Source organism: Octopus sinensis, linkage group LG18 (genome assembly GCF_006345805.1).
Source record: "Octopus sinensis linkage group LG18, ASM634580v1, whole genome shotgun sequence".
NCBI classification, from domain to species: Eukaryota; Metazoa; Mollusca; class Cephalopoda; order Octopoda; family Octopodidae; genus Octopus; species Octopus sinensis.
Window position 1 is genome coordinate 26270535 of NC_043014.1, and position 16502 is coordinate 26287036.

The window sequence follows — 16502 nt, forward strand, 5'->3', positions numbered from 1 at the left end:
TTGAAAGAAAAGCGTTTCCCAGATGATGCAGCCTTGATTTCTGAAGTCACGTTCAGGTTGGAGGACCAAGCTGGGGGTCTTCTACAAAAACGGTCTCCAGAGCTGCATCAAACAATGGGAGAAATGCGTAACTCTGGGTGGTTCCTATGTAGAAAAAGACTAATAACTGTGCCAAGTTTCGTTGCTCTACTGCTATGGGAAGTGGGTCAGGGGCATTACTTATTGAACGCCCCTCGTATATATATATATATATTATATATATATATATATATATATATATGTGTGTGTGTGTGTTGTGTGTGTGTGTGTGTGTGTGTGTGTGGTGTGTGTGTGTGTGTGTGTGTGTATGTGTGTGTGTCTGTGTGTGTGCTTGTTCCACTGCCATCAATAGCTGATGCTGGTGTGTTTATGTCGCCGTAACTTTGCAGTTCAACAAAAGACAATGATAGAGTAAGTACTAGGCTTACAAAGAATAAGTCCTGGGGTCGATTTCTTCGACTAAAACCGTTTAAGTTGGTGCTATAGCATGGCCGCAGTCAAATGACTGAAACAAGTAAAAGAATAAAAGAATATATAATGAGAGCAAGCGTAGAAGTGGTCGGACTATTGTATAAGAGCAACTGTAAGGACACGGGAAAAACATTATTTGGTGGGCCTTATATATGGACAGATGTAACGACAGAGGACACAACGTTGATTGTTATTCACAACATGGACTCGAAACAGAGTTCCTTATATGAACAAATGGAACGCAGCATTGATTGACTTCTCTAAGTCTGTTGTAATGGTTAGTCACAACGCATAGGTTGATTTTTCCTGTATTGTTAGATATAAGATTGAAGGTTATTCTTTTCTACTCTAGACACAAGGCCCGAAATTTTGGGGAGTGCGCAACAGTACGCAACTGTTGATACTTAATTTATCGAAAGGATGAAAGGCAAAGTCGACCTCGACGGAATTTGAACTCAGACCGTAAAGACAGACGAAACACCGCTAAACATTTCGCCCGGCGTGCTAACGTTTCTACCAGCTCGCCGCCTTAAGGGTTAAAGGTTATTATATAAGTTATGATCATTAGAGACAAAGAATGTCTTAACTTTCTATGCGGGATAAATACAGTATACCTTAAAGAGTTACGAATTGTTTTTTTGGAAGTCGAATACTTGATCAGTGTTCTCATTCTATGTCGTGCATATTACACGTTCGCAATTAGGGGCAAGGATGCGGTGTCTGAACGACCTGTTTGCATTCTCTTAATAGCATCCAAGGTTTTCTGCTAATTCAGAAAGTCGTCTTTACATGGGGTCAAAAGGTGGGAATCTGTAGCACAGCAGCGTTAGGCCACAGTCTTACAGCGCAGATATAGAATAATCGACTAGAGTAAAGAGTGTGAGGGCGCGTGGCTTAGAGGTTAGGGCATTCGGCTCATGATCGTAAGGTTGTGAGTTCGATTCCCGGCGACGCGTTGTGTCCTTGAGCAAGACACTTTATTTCACGTAGCTCCAGTCCACTCAGCTGGCAAAAATGAGTTGTACTTGTATTTCAAAGGGTCAGCCTTGTCACTCTCTGTGTCACGCTGATTATCCCCGAGAACTACGTTAAGGGTACACGTGTCTGTGGAATGCTCAGCCATTTGCACGTTAATTTCACGAGCAAGCTGTTCCGTTGATCGTATCAGCTGGGACCCTCGTCGTCGTAACCGGCGGAGTCTTTTTAAGAGTAAAGAACAGTTTGGCGTTTGATATTCCGTAATATGTGAGGCGACTAGCAAGAAATGTCATCGCACCAGACAAAATGCTTAGGGACATTCCTCAAAACGTTCTGAGTTCAATTTCCTTCAGGGTCGATTTTGCCTTAATCCTTTCGGCGTCGATAAATAAATACTTGACAAACACTGTGGTTGACTTGCTCCCTTCTGGCTAAATTCCAGCCCTTGCGCTAAATGAAGAAAAGATATTCCATAATATGTTTGTGAATTAGTAATATATAAGTAAAGATCTTATAAGTAGGAGTTGTGTATCATGGTGACTACTGCTATAGATGGTATAGTTATAGTAGACATACCAAAGGGCCACTAATTAGGTATTCTTGTTATAGTTTAGCTCCAAACGCTCTATGGCCGAGTAGACCTGTAATCAATAACGCTTTCATATTGGTCATCATGTGTTTGTTTTATTTTTTATATTGTTCAGTCATGTCGCATCTAGCTCTCTATTACTCCGTATATTCACCCTTTCTATGTTAGGGTCTCAAAAATTTGAATATTTACTTGTGATATTCTTTTCGCCAAGAATTCGAAATAATATTAATGTGTTAAAAAAAGGGGGTGAATTCCCCTATTTATCCGGGTATTCTCTACACGTCTCACACCTTTTCAGTCTCTCTCACTTTCGACAAATCCTAACGATACTACGTATAGAATTATATATGAAATCTGGCACAATTGCATGTTGGGCAAAAATGCATTCTGGTTGTGAACAGCTCGCCTTATATTCATATATGTGTGTCTGTGTGTGCGTGTGTGTATAAAGTGATATGACCCATCTGGCATCAACACTTAACAACTGCTCCACGACCATTCGGTGGTACAGATGTGTTTCATAGGCTGATATATAGATATAACTCATTAAAATAACATTTACGCAATGTGGTGACCGGACAATTTGCCGTAAACAAATTCGCCGTAGGACTATTCACCGTAAGACAATTAGCCGTACGGATATTTCGCTGCAAGGAAAAAAAAATTGCCGTAAAGCTTGGAAACTTGAAATTGCGTCGTTAATTAAATAATAGCCTATCGACTGGCCTTTTACCTAGCTTCTGTGGAGGGCTCTTCATTGGGCTGTGAGCCCAATAATGATACTTCATGCATTGAGTACATATTAAATTTTATTAAACTTGACCAATATTTTTCAAGCAATGAACAATTTTTGTCAAAACAATGATATAATATGTGGACTTGGAAATTATTGCAAAGCTTCATGATAAACAAAATTTTTGTCTTTCTATTCGGGGGTCAGTATAATTCTTTTTCTGTATAACTTCTTTCTCTCTCTCTTTCTATTGAGTGTTTTCAGCCATCACCATCACCAGTGCCACAACCATTGCCACCACAACTGCCATACATACACCATTCAGACTTCTCACGCCACTAGCATCAACACCTTTGACTTCGCCGACTTCCCCTCCACCACCATCACCACTGTCTTTCACATCCCTTACTATCACCGTCCTGCTTGACCGCCTCAACTACTACCACCACCGACAACATCAACATCGTCGCCTCCGCCTCTGTCACAACTACAGCTCATACTATTACTATCACCCCATTACCATCTCAACTGTCAATCTACTACCGCCCTCACCTTCTCTATGCCTTGTATTACTCTCACCCCAGCAAAGGAGCAGAAGAGTCATTGAATAGGGAGAGAGGGGGTCAAAGTGCGACACACTGACACAAAAATTCGTTTTGGCATTTATATGTGTGTGCGCGCGCGCGTGTGTATGTACATATATACATGTATGTATGTGAATATATATATGGATCTATTCCATCTCAATCACAGATTTTTAAATTGATTTTTTAAAAACTAAACAATTCCATAGGAATGCGCGCGCGCGTGTGTGTGTTTGTTTGCAACAATGCCGGTGCTCACTGTCACCCTCCGTCATTTTAATGACGAGTACATTTGCTGCGTTGGTGTTGTAAATTGCGAATAGCCACTTAAACAAGTTAGGTATGTATGTATGTATGTATGTATGTATATATATATGAAGCCCAGTTACAACTACAGCCGGCTATTACTGGTAAAGGTTTCAGTTGCCAATTCTGTACAAGACATTGTAGATCTTTAGCTGGGCTAAAAAGTCACATTCGATCACAGCACCAGTAACAGTTAAGCTTCGGGCAATGGGCATACTCGATAACGAGGGGGCAGCCATAATATATATATATATATGTATATATATATATATAATATATATATATATATATATATATAATATATATATATATAAATATATAAATATATATATATTATGGACATATATATGGATATATATATATACTAGCTGAAGGTGACCCACTCTACGCGCGGGTAAGAGTGTGGGTGTTACTTTCTGTTGCTTCCTTTCAGCACGTAAAAAGCACCATCCGAACGTGGCCGATTGCAGCACCGCCTTGACTTGCTTCTGTGCTGGTGGCACGTAAAAAGCACCAACCGATCGTTGCCACTGCGAGCCCCCCTGGCACCAGTGCCGTCGGCACGAAAAAAGCACTCACTACACTCACAGTGTGGTTGGCGTTAGGAAGGTCATCCACCTGTAGAAACACTGCCAGATCAGTCTGGAGCCTGGTGCAGCCTCCTGGCTTCCGAGACCCGGTCACACTGCCCAACCCGTGCTAGCACGGAAAACGGACGTTAAACGATGATGATGATGATGATTCTCCGTATTTGTTTCTCTCTCCTTTCTCTCTCACTTTCCCACTCTCTTACTTTTCTTTTCTCTTTGACTCTCCCTCGCTTTCTCTTACTCTCTATCTTTATCTATCTCTCTCCCATTTATAAACAACAGAAGATCTTGAGTAAGTTGAGAAATAAAATATTTAGAAAGATCAATCAGAAATATGAGGCAGTGGCAATGAAAAGGTCTGCTTCAAGGCACACAGCAAAACGCTAACATTCAAAAGGGACAGACGAACTTGCGAGCTGAATAAAAATAATAAAATATTGGAAACCAAAGTTTGAAGGGATAGAATCTGAGGATAGTAGAGTCACCATGGCTGGCATTTGTTAACGACGGACAGCAACGTAGTGACAGTTTAGCGGCTGGCGTAAAATTTTGAACTTGATGTAAAAGAAAATTCGTAAACACCAATTTTTGAAGTGATTCTTTCTCACGACAGTAGACTCACCATGGCAAGCATTCAAAACTTCTTTATCATGGACGGCAACACATTGACGATTAAAAGGCTGGCGCAAATTTTTTAGCTTGATGCAACAGAGAATTCCTAAACACCCGCTCTTTGAAATTTTAATCCCCTTCCAGCCTCATTTAGACCCCTTTTCACATTTTGGTTAATATAACCCGATTTCATTCGGGTGTACTGGGGCCACATTTTATAAGATGAGGAATTTTGTCCTAGAGGTGACGCCTTTCATTTGAGGAACAAAATAGTTGTGATGCAAACTTGTCAGCACCTTTAACATAGGTGTGCATATTTTCAGCTGAATCGACCGACTACGTAATGCACACATATATATATATGTGTATATATATATATGTGTGTGTGTGCACGCATTATATATACAAATGTATACAAATGAGATATATATCTGTATAAATTAAATTAGAGATAAAACCACTAATAGGCAAATCAAACAGTGAAAAACCAAAAACAAAAACATAAAAAAAGAAAATATAACATAGAAAATATATCTATATATATAAAACTGTAGTTATGTGAGTGTCTGTCCCCTTCGATTTAGATTCCTAACTACTCCCAAATTTTGCGGTGCAGTTTAACCAAATTCGGGTATCTTATAGTCGTGATTCATATCGAGCCCGTCTGGGTATTAGCGCGCGTCTACGATGAGTGTACGATTTTAAAAATAATTTAACATCATTTTTTATTCCATTTTAATGCATATTTTTTCGTGTGTCGATGGCGGCGGAGTTGGCGTCCACGCTCACGCCTGCACCTGTGTTGCTTCTCCCCCTTCTTCCCTCCCTCGTGAAGCTGTGGGGAAGGGAGTGTAAGGAAATCAACGTCGTAATGCGTTGTGAAGGAGACCAGCGTTCTTTTAGAACAACGACTTCATGGCTTGAAGTCGCCAAAACAGAAATCGCTAAAAAAGCTGAAACAGATCCACAAAAACGGCAAAAACCGCCACACAGGGCAGGTTTCCTGTGCAAACAATTTGCACAACCGAATGTTTTAGTTGTTGCACAAATCTTTATATATAAAAGTAAGGTTGTGTGTCTGTCTCCTACGATTTAGATTCCTAACTACTCCCACATTTTGCGGTGCAGTGTAACCAAAACCGGGTATCTTATAGTCGTGATTCATATCGAGCCCTTCTGGGTATTAGCGCGCGTCTACGATGAGTCTACGATTTAAAAAAAAAATTACCATCATTTTTTATTCCATTTTAATGCATTTTTCGCTATTATATAAGGGAAGTAACTCTCTAAAAATGTCTACGATGAGTCAACGATTAAAAAAAAAATTACCATCATTTTTTATTCCATTTTAATGCATTTTTCGCTATTATATAAGGGAAGTAACTCTGTAAAAATGTCTACGATGAGTCAACGATTAAAAAAGAAATTACTATCATTTTTTATTCCATCTTTAATGCATTTTTTGCTATTTCTTTTGCTATAACTCACTAAAAATGCTTATATAGTTATTTCCCTTACAAACCCGAGCAACGCCGGGCGATACTGCTAGTAAAATATAAAATTGAAAACTTTAAATTATTTAAATTGAAAATAAAAATTATGAAATTATATTTATAATTTGTTTAAAAATATATATAACTATGAAAAAGTATGAAAAAGTTTAATATACATAAATACAGATATATACACTTTGTATATATACATTATATATACATATTTATATATAGAACACACACACACACACACATACATTATATATACATATTTATATATAGAACACACACACACACATACATTATATATACATATTTATATATAGAACACACACACACACATACATTATATATACATATTTATATATAGAACACACACACACATACATTATATATACATATATATATATAGAACACACACACACACACATATAAATGAACGCAAGAATATCTGATTCATAATATTTGTTCTCACACTCGTGTGTTGATTGTTGGTGACAGACATATACTTCAAAGAACGCCGCCGAAGTGATAGGAAGGTAGGAAACAGAGTCAGTGAAAAAGAAAGGAAATAGCGATAGTGACAGATACTTTAAATAACCGTAGTGGCATTCTGAAAGTTATAAATGAAGAGGAGTGACAGAGTACTGGAGGAAATAGGGTGAAGTAGGAAGATGGCCCCTAGAAACCACAGCTTTTAAGATAGGGATTTCTAAGGTAGCCCACGCGCATCGTCACCTCATTCTACATGTCCCTGTAAATTTTGGAGCGAATCGGACGGGATGTAGTGGCATTGAAAGCGAACCAAGCGGTAAAAACGCAATTCAGTTTTATATATAGAGACTAGCTGAAGGGACCCGCTCTACGCGCGGGTAAGAGCGTGGTATATATATATAAATGTATACAAATTATATATATATATATATATATATATATATATATATATATAAATACAGATATATGCACTTTGTATATACATATTTACATATATACATATTTATATATAGATACACACACACATATAAATTAACCCAATAAATATCTGATTCATAATATTTGTTGTCATGATTGAGTGGTGGTTGTGGCGATGATAATTCTCTCTATGAATGCAGACAGATGTAGAGAGTGAGAGTGTGTGAAAACGCTGTGGAAGACAGGGAGGAGGGATAACGGACGCTGTGAAACGACGTTATATAGAGAAGTGAATGTAAGGGAGGTAGACGCTGTGAAACGACGTTATAGATAGAATGTGAAAGGAAGGGAGAAAAGTGAGTGAGTGATGGAGGAAGACAGATACATAAAAGAATATGAGTGTTGGACGTTTTGTTTGTTGGACCAATGTATTAAGGTAGTATTGTTCTATTGTTTTAAAACGAAAGAGGCAATGTGTTTGTTTAAAAAATAAAAAAATCTGTAATAGTGAATGAAATTAGATTTCACACCCAGCTCAGTTTTGTAGAAAGAGTATCACGACGTGAACTCATGAGTTGGGAGTTTGACTGAGAGAGTTTATATGGTGACACATTCCAGTCCTTTCGACACCACCTAAACAATAGAATAGTGTATAAAATGTAATTAACAACTCATTCACTTTATGAATGTCTTATGTTAGCGAAGAAACAATAACTTGACAAAACGGTTTAATGGAGACGTAGAAGGAATTGGAAAATGAGGAATAAAGAGAATGAGTTGGATCAAATGTTTGCAAACATGTGAACCCAATGTTCTTTATGAAGCATGTTCTTTTTAATGTCTTTATTTTCAAGAATGAAGAGGTGCAAAATAAAAAATCAAGCAAAATTTCATGACTCACAATCAGTTTTCTTTTGTCAGAGCCTCCTGATAAACCACGTTCCTTGTGCGCTCATGATTGCCAAGAATGAAGAGTTTATGTGGATTTCCAACTCGAGAACAGGCTACGTACAATTGACCATGACTGAAAACCGGTTGTGACAGGTTAATGCCTACAATGTCCAGTGATTGTCCCTGTGACTTGTTGATTGTCATCGCGAAGCATAGTTTTATCGGAAATTGAAAGGGCTTAAACTGAATGGGAACATCAGAGGGTGAAATACTCATTTTACGTATCATCTTGATTGTTCCTACAAATGGGCCACTCAAAATTTCAGCAGTTATAACATGGCTTTGAATCCTCCTTATAACCATTCGGGTTCCATTGCATATTTCAGGCGTTTCCATATTTCTGAGCACCATGATTGGAGCACCAACTTTCAAACACAACGATGAGGTGGAAGTCCCGGATGTGTTAGCTTGTTGAGTAGCTCGGGTGGATATTTGACTGCATCATTCTCATCTTTATTTTTATCGATGGACATTAAAGAAACTATCTCACCAGGAATCATATCAAGTACTTGTTTATTTGTAGCATCAGCTGTTGTATTATGAGGCGATAGAATAGCTCTTGCTCTTAGCCAATCGAGATCCTGGAAGTTGGTTCGACGTCAGGTAAAACGGCTCTTATAAGTTCCTCTACATTTGGAACGAAATTCCCAAAAGGCAACCGAATATGCTCATCATCAACGAAAGGCAAAACTCCATCACCAAGATCTAATAGGTGTTTTGCGAAAGCCTCAGACTCCACATCACCATGTAGGTGGACTCTCATGTTTGTTTGAAGATGGCGACTGATAATACTGTGCCACACATAAGAATGCTTTTAACCTCATCGGCTCTAGTGCCTGCTCGGACAACAGGAAGAGTTTGTCGAAAATCTCCTGCCATGAGAAACGTAGCCCCACCCATTATTTTTGTATTGTGACGCAAATCTTGGAGAGTTCTGTCAAGAGCTTCAAACATGGCCTTATTACGCATTGTAGCCTCATCCCAAATAAAAAGACTGCATTCACGAAGAAGTCTTGCTCTTGAGGAACTACGATCTATATTACATATAGGATTATCTTTCTTTCCAATGTCCATGGGCAATTTGAATGCACTATGTGCCGTACGGCAGCCTTGAAGCAGTGTCGCTGCAATACCACTTGAAGCACATGCAATGGCAATTCGGCGTTCAGCGCGCAGCTTTGCGAGAATCAAATTGATAACGAAAGTTTTACCAGTACCACCTGGAGCATTCAAAAAGAAAAGCTTTCCTTGGTTCAATGTAACGCTGTCAATAATTTCATTATAAATCTCTCTTTGTTCAGGCAAAAGTCTTGGTTCATCTCGCGTAATTGTTTCCGTCAATTCGGCAATGTTGTAGTTTTTTTGACATGTATTCAACATCCAAAGGCGCTTCATGATGGACAGGTGTTGGCAGATGGAATTCACTTAAACCGCGTATAACATAGCGTCTGATGTGTCTGTCCATGTCGATTAATGCCTCATTATAAACATCGTCGTTGCCATCAGGTAGCGCTAAATTAGCCTGTATGTCCTTTGATAGGCTCTGTCTGAACGATTCCCAGAGGTTAAGAGGGTTGCTGGGATTACAGTGGATTAATATGCTACAAAACAATCGACGCATTTGTCATGGCAGTTTACAATTTGAGGACTCTGCTAATGTCCTGTGTAAGTGGTCGTCATTGAGAAGAATTCCGCGCCTCAAACATGCTTCCCTGTAAGTGGCGCAGATGATACCATCAACCGTGCGAAGATCAGCAAAAGACTTCGGTCCAGTAACTACATGAAGTAGCATTCTCAAAAAGAAGATTTCCTGTTTGGTAGGATGAATATTATACACACGTCCAATGACGTTCTTCCTAGAAACACCAGGCCAATTGTCAAGTTCTGTTCCATGTGACCTGCGCTTCCAATTATTGTTGTTGTATGTGTAATATTCCGGTACTTCAGGGTAAATGAGAGTAGCAGCAAACTCATCAACTGAACACAATTTAAAAAATGCTGTAAGCGTAGTCCCTTTTGGATTTTCAATGACTTGACGTGCATTTTTCTCTGTGAAGTAAACCAGCTGTCTCTTCTGTAAATGAACATTCAGGTGGAAAACTGTTGGTGAGCTTAGATGAATCTCGTATCCAAAAATGCGCCACGCTGCATAATTGGAGGATACATACCTACCCAAAACGAATTGTTTAATTTCGTCATGTCTAAGGTCTTCATCACTGAACACAAACACGGCCATATCATCGCCCTTATTAATGTACTTGCAGAGGTATTGTATGCATCTCACCGAACTGCAGTACTCAACATTAATGTGTGCATTAAATGTTTTGGAAAGCAAAGGGTTGAATGGAACGATCCAGGCATTATCAACATCGAATGTTTTTAGCCGTTGTCTAATTGTAGCTGTGCGGCCACCCAAACCTGGGTCACGCCTTCGGTAGATGGGATATCCGTCATTCATAGTGCAGGTTTGACCGCAAAAGTCTCTAGGGTACCGCTTCGAACATCTTTTATTCTTCATGCATGGACTTCTCGGATTAAAGTCACCACATGGACCGTGAATCATATGCTTTGTCACACTGCTGTGCAGCTGAGGATCAGCATTTTGATCGGGCAACTCAGCAGATATAATTATGTCAATATCCACAGGGTGGATTCTATCGTGACACCAGGCTAGCATATGAACGTGTGGAAGACCTCTCTTCTGCCATTCCACAGTATACATCCAAGCAGACAGTGGGCCAAATATATGCAAAACTTTCATTAAAAATAGCATTTTCTTCAACTTGGCATGAAAAACGCGCGCCACAATGTCATGTCTGTGCTCTGGCAGCTGCCCAGCGAACACATTGTCTTTAATCTCTGGCCAGGTAGGATTGCAGGTAAATGTAATGAAGAGGTCCGGCTTTCCAAACTTACCGAGGTATGTCATTGCGTCCTGCATTCGTTTATTCATATACCGAGGTGAGCCAATAAATGTTGAAGGAAGAATAATACGTTTTCCTACGTTGGCTGCATCACCGTCTTGACGCATTGCATCCTCTAGATTAACGTATTCTGTTGCTCTTAATTGGTCCTGGTGAGAACGAATGTATTTTAAACGTTCGGACTCAACTTTACAATACATGTCGACCAAAAACTGATTGGTCAAAGAATGGCACCTTAGTACTAAATTGAAATCGTTTTCTCGCACCATGAGTCGATAGGCGTAAAATGCCTTGCAGGAAACCTTCTTGTCAAGAAGTGTGAGAATTGTGGGATCAACCTTTTGAATTTCTAAGTGGTATCCATCCTCTCCATGAGGAAAAAGGAGAGGGTACTGCAAGCAATCGTAACATCGGTGTAATTCTGAAACAAAAGTCACGTCTTCGTCGCGGTGACGGAGGATTATGTCACGATTTCCATGGACCTCATCGACCATGAGTGCTGCAACTTCATTCGTAGTTGGAGCGTTGAAACGACCAGTGTGCTCACCGGCAGGAGTTTTGTCGGAATGTAAACATGATTTGTTTTAAGAGAAAGATTGTCATGATTGTGTGTTGGTGGTGGTGGTGGTGGTGGCGATGATAATTATCATTAGGAAAAAGAGTGAGGAAGACATACATAAGTGGCGATGATAATTGTAGACCCCTTTTCACATTTTGATGAAGAGAACCCGATTTCATTCGTGTGTACTGGGGCCCACATATAGGTGTTTGTGTGTGTGTGTGTGTGTGTGCACGCTGTAGAAATTAAATTAGAGATCAAACCACTAAAAGGGAAATGAAACAGTAAAATAAACGCAAACATAAAAATAAAAATATATGTATATATGTGTGTGTGTGTGTGTGTTGACAGGTAGACAATAGAATGCGATGGCGATGGGGATGGCGAGTAATATTTGTTACTGTCCATGAACGCTGATAGATACATGAGTAAAATGTATAGGAAGGTAAGAGATAAGAGTGAGAGAGTGATTTGAGGAAGACTTTACATTAAATAACGGTAGTTGCATTGTCAAATGAAGAGGAGTGACAGAGTACTGGAGGAAATAGGGTGAGGTAGGAAGATGGCCCCTAGCAACCACACCTTTTAAGATAGGGATTTCTAAGGTAGCCCACGCGCATCGTCACCTCATTCTACATGTCCCTGTAAATTTTGGAGCGAATCGGACGGGATGTAGTGGCATTGAAAGCGAACCAAGCGGTAAAAACGCATTTCAGTTTTATATATAGAGATATATATATACTGGTAGAATGTGTAAAAAGAAAACATTATTGTAAACAAAATTGAAAACAAAATTGTAATTTCTAAGTTTAACATAGTTTAATTCTTCGAATTTTAACCAATGAAATCCCAGCATTTGAGCTGAAATCATTTGCTGCGTTATCGATATTGATAAAGAAACATAGCAGACGCACACACACATATATATTCAGATACATACACACGTACACTTGCACACACACACACACACGCTCTCTCCCTGTCACTATCTCTCTCTCTCTCTCTCTCTCTCTCTCTCTCTCTCTCTCTCTCTCAAACACATGCATATACATTTGTACAAGCACATAGTAATTAATATATAAGCGTACACACACATACAAACGGAGATATACATACACACACATACGCACACAAGCATACATACACGTTCGTGAGTTCGCGTCCCCTCTGTGTTTTGCCCCTTGCCGCAACAAATTTACACAAAAGGTAAATAAACCAGAATGTTTCATCGTTTCGGGGTCGATAAATTAAGTATCAATTACGCACTGGTGTCGAGGATTTTTTTCCCAATTTATATCACAGCCTCCGACAAGCTGGGGCATCCTTTTATGAAAAAATATTTCGCAAATTTTTACAATACGACCCACACTCCACGCGCACCCTCATATCCCACTCTAGACCGATTTAGACATATTATTGTTTTGTTTTTGTTGTTTCTGGCCCATCAAAACCATGGGAGAAGCCTTTTCGGTAAAAAAAAGAAAATATTAAAAAAATATCGTTAATATTTATATTGGGCGACGAAATTCATCGATTTAAGAGATATAGCTGTTATTTCTAGCACATGCAGAAGACAGAAGACAGAAGACAGAAGAGAGAAGGATGAATAAGACGTCTGTGTGTGAGTTTTTAAACGCAGCAAATGATTTTAGTACAAATGCTGGGATTTCATTGGTTAAAATTCGAAGAATTAAACTACGTTAAACTTACAAATTACAATTTTGTTTGCAATTTTGTTTGCAATAATGTTTTCTTTTGACACATTCTACCAGTATACGAAGTTTCAAATTATTTAGTTAACTAGAAGATTCCGTCCATCAAAAAGAAAAGATCCCATATATATCTATATACTGAGAATAAATATATATATATATATATGTACAAACTTACTTTATATACATACATATATACTCACACATACACATTCACCCAAACACGCACACACATATACACACATACGCACACACACACAAACACACAGACACACACTCATTCATGCTTTATAGATATTATCAAAGTTCAAATGTTTGTACAGAGCGGAGCTTGTATGGCATAAGAAGAAGTTATAAACAGATAATACAAAAGAGAACTGCTGTTCAGTGAAGACATAGAAAACCTTTGTTGATATGTCATTCATATTTGATTTTTTTCTTCTTTGCTTTGCCAACCATTGAATTCTTTAAACTCAACTTTCATTAGCGCACGTCACACGCAACACATCACATGTTAACCCATACCAATAGACATAATCAACTCCTCTATGAAACACTTAAGATATTCTTAGTGAACATTTTTATCTAGTCAATTTACATGAATTCAAGATGCAGACGTTTAACCACATATTCGTTATTGATGATGCATATACATAAGTGATACATAGGGTCAGATTGAATGCCATCTACCCCATTCTGCAAATGAACTCAATGTCTAAATTATAAATCCACCGAATATATTTTAAAGTAAATAATGTTTGTCACGATATGTACAAATAAACACACACATACGTATATATGCATACTCAACCTCATCCTCGCATAGATATATACCTACATTTATATATAGACATAAAAATGGAAATATATACACAAGCATAAAAGGTGTGTACACTCGTACAGGTATATATTCACACTCGCCGCAAACATGAATATACATATATATACATATGTATAGAGGTGCATATATATATATATATAAACCTTCCTGCCTATCAACACACTTACAACTGCAGATATATACAAGCGTATATACATACATATATGTTGTTGTTGTTTTTGTGTGTTGTGTGCAATTATATATTTAAAATTTGTAGTTGAACTAAAGCTAATTTTTAGGCTATGCGTTTTAAAGTGCGGTCTTTACGATATGGAAAGATGGCTCATCTGGAAAAGTTCTTTAGACTCCATTACATGTCTAAATTCAAGAACTGAACTTTTGAATCATGTCCACATATGACAAAATACTTGTTACGTTTTTGTCCCCACCCCCCGACTAAAGATAGGACCTGCTTTTTTTAATTATGTATCCGTTGCATAAGAGTGACTGTCATGCACATGTCTCCTTCCTTTATACATATATGTATGTATATACGTTTGTATATCTGAAGTTGTAGGTGTGTTAATAGATAGGAGGGTGTATATGTATTTAGATGCACCTCTATACATGTATATATTCATGTTTGCGGCGATTGTGAATATATACCTGTACGAGTGTAAAAAAACATTTTAGGAGGTAGACCCAGACCCGAGACTGAAACAGGATGCACATGTAGGGGTAACACAACTTGTCCACTAAACGGCCAATGCTATACGGAAACAGTTGTTTACGAGGCAGAATAGCAACAGGACTCAGTGGACAACCGAGCGTGCGGTAATATGTGGGGGCAACTGAATGACCCTTCAGAACCCGCTTTAATAATCACAAGTCATCATTCAACATCCCAGAGTGATGTAACGCCACAACTCTAGCCAAGCAAGTCTGGGCTTTGAAAGAAAGCGCTACGAAGTACAGCATAAAGTGGAATGTCAGAGAAAGATGCAAACCGTACGTCAATAGTAGCAGGGAAAGCAGTTTATGCCTGGCTGAGAAGAGAGCGATTTTAAAAGGTATCCACTCAATAGCAGGAGTGAGATATTTAATCCTTGTCTGCATGAAAGTACATTCTATCATACCTGCACGACCCACCATGACTGCAACTACATGTCCCCTGCCTCGACCTGCCGCAAACGCCAGTCCATAAATGCTCTTGGCCCCCGCAGAAAGAGTTTAACCAAGACACACACCAATGCACCCATGTACACATATGTACACCCCTATAAGGCGGATATCCCGCATGTAACTATCCCCACCACACCCAGCACATACCCATCTCACGCAAATTATGCTCCTACCTAAACACAGATCCCACCACACACACACATTAAATATTACACACAGCACGCTAATATAAAACCCCACGACTTTATCCTTTACAGAAACAAAACAAACCAACGAACACAGGGCTATATATACCTACACCCACAGAAGAAATTATACATATGACACTGCTACACGTACCACACACCTCATTCCACACACTCCATCCCCGCAGGGATACCATATTATTAATACACACTTTACCCACTTCAAGATAACTCTTGCCGGCTTCTCAACACACCTAACGAAGGGACATAACTCTTAGTCAAATCCCCTGGTCCATTTATCATTACACCAATCTTTTCTCATCAGCCGCTAACCGGTTGTGCTAATCCACCTCCGACAGTCGCCATATTATCTTCCATATCGGCTACCTCTGATGAGCGGAATTATATAATTGGGTTTTTACATACCATTCCATTGTATTTTTGCGTAAAACCGATTGGTAAGACCAGCCGTGATGGGTACTTCATACTATAAAATTCGGATAATATATATATATATATATATATATATATATATATACACACTCACAAATTCGTTTGTGTGTGTGTGTATTTTGGGGAGGGTGGCTTTGAGCATGAGCGCGGTTTATTTCTGTACTGATTGAAAGAAAATGGTGAAGATCGTGAACGTCTAGAATGTACTATGCTCGACATAATCTATTTCCTCCTACCAGAGGGTTGACCTGCTCAGAGCTCGACATTTTCTAGCGCTGAGCTAGATAAAATCGTCGAAACAGTTGCATTTATAAATATTTCTGGACCCCGGCTTGTAGCTGTGTATTTTTTCGCAAAGAGTTGTTGTTTAACTAACTCAAAGCCGAATCTAAACGCACAAACATGT

General features: G+C 38.8%; 1 protein-coding gene across 1 annotated transcript in view; it reads left to right on the forward strand.

Moving 5' to 3' along the window:
- LOC115221400 (ammonium transporter Rh type B) overlaps positions 1-16502 on the forward strand; it is a 76103-nt gene that overhangs the window by 19967 nt on the left and 39634 nt on the right. The gene's annotated exons all lie outside the window — the stretch shown is intronic.